Genomic DNA, 1,583 nt, shown 5'->3' with positions numbered 1-1,583 from the left:
TACTGTTTCTTCTTTTGAAACACGTGACCTGACACTGTGTGTGGTGGGAATTCTGTCTTGAGAGTCCTGCCGCATTTTCCCAGGACAGACTTAGGAGAACATTAAAGCAAGGCTCCAGGTTCTGCAGATACACTTTTAAGAAAAAATTTTTTTAGTTCTTTTTTATTGAAGTGTAGTCGATTCACAATGTTAGTCTGAGGTGCAGCAAAACAATTCAGTTGTACATATACATAGATTTTTTTTTCAGATTATTTTCCATTACACCTTATTACAAGAAACTGAATATAATTCCCTATGCTATACAGTAGGTCCTTGTTGTTTATCTACTTTATATATATAGTAATGTGTACCAGATACACTTTTTTATACTTCTTTTATAATGTATTTTTAATTAAATGAATTAACTGATATTTGCTTTTAAGCAAATTTAAGGTAAAACCTGTAATGGCTATGCCATTGGAAAAATTAATTTCTTCTTATTTTTGAGGCCCCTGGGCCAAGGTGACCCCTAAGGGGTTTTCTGAGGCTTCTTGGAGTTTCTTAGATTTATATGTAAATCAAAATTTCTTTTAAATGCTAAGCTGGGCAGAAGGCAGTTGAAGTAAGCTTTCAAGGTGATGGAAGGTTCTCTACATTTTGGACTATTTAAATCCATATCTTTTAAAATTGCTTATGATTTTAGCTCTACACTCATATTTTTAAGGGGAAGAAGTTTTCTCTCTTACGTGTCCACACTCACTGTGATCTCATCCAATTTCATGCTGTCAACTCCCACATTTTACCCCTAGCTTAGACCCATCCCCCGAACTCGAGTTGGGGCATATGCCTGTGTGTAAATCTGCCTATTTGATATCTCCATGTGGAAATCTAATTAAAGCTCAACTCAACATATCCAGAGCCAAGTTCTTGATCTTCCCTCCCAAACTTGCTTACTCTTCAGTCTTCCTCAGGTGATTAAATGGCAATGCCATGTTTCCAGTTGCTCAGGCCCAAAACAATGGAGTCATCTTTTATTCTTCTATCTTGCATATCCAGTCCATCAGGAAATCCGCTTGGCCCTACCTTCAAAATGTGTCCAAAGCCGACCACCTCTTTTGACCTCTACTGTTAACATCCTGTTCCAGGCCACCATCATCTCTTGCCTAGATCGAAGCTATAGTTTCCAAAACTCTCTTTACATCCTTGCAATCCTACAATCTGTTCTGCCTGAAGTAGCCAGAGTGATTTTTTTAAAACACGTCAGAATCATAGTCATCTGCTCAAAACCATCCAGTGGCTCTCTAAGACCAAAATCCTCAAAATTAGCAGGCCTGCACTCCCTCTCCTGCTCTCCTCCACTACCGTTTCTCCCATCTCATTCAGCTCTGGGCACTCTCTGGTCTGTGTTCATCCACAAAAGCACTGCAGACACTCCTGCCTTAGACCCTTTGTACTTGGTGTTCCCTCTGCCTTAAATGTCTACCCTCAGATACATGCATAGCTCACTGCCTAGTCCTTCAGTCTCACTCAGCTGTCATTTGATCAAGGCCTTTCTTGACTATGTATACATTGGCAGTCCATGCCCCCCCTCCTTTAAATTTGTC

The sequence above is a fragment of the Vicugna pacos genome, chromosome 15 (genome assembly GCF_048564905.1).
Source record: "Vicugna pacos chromosome 15, VicPac4, whole genome shotgun sequence".
In the NCBI taxonomy this organism is placed as follows: domain Eukaryota; kingdom Metazoa; phylum Chordata; class Mammalia; order Artiodactyla; family Camelidae; genus Vicugna; species Vicugna pacos.
Note: the sequence above shows the minus strand (reverse complement) of the source record.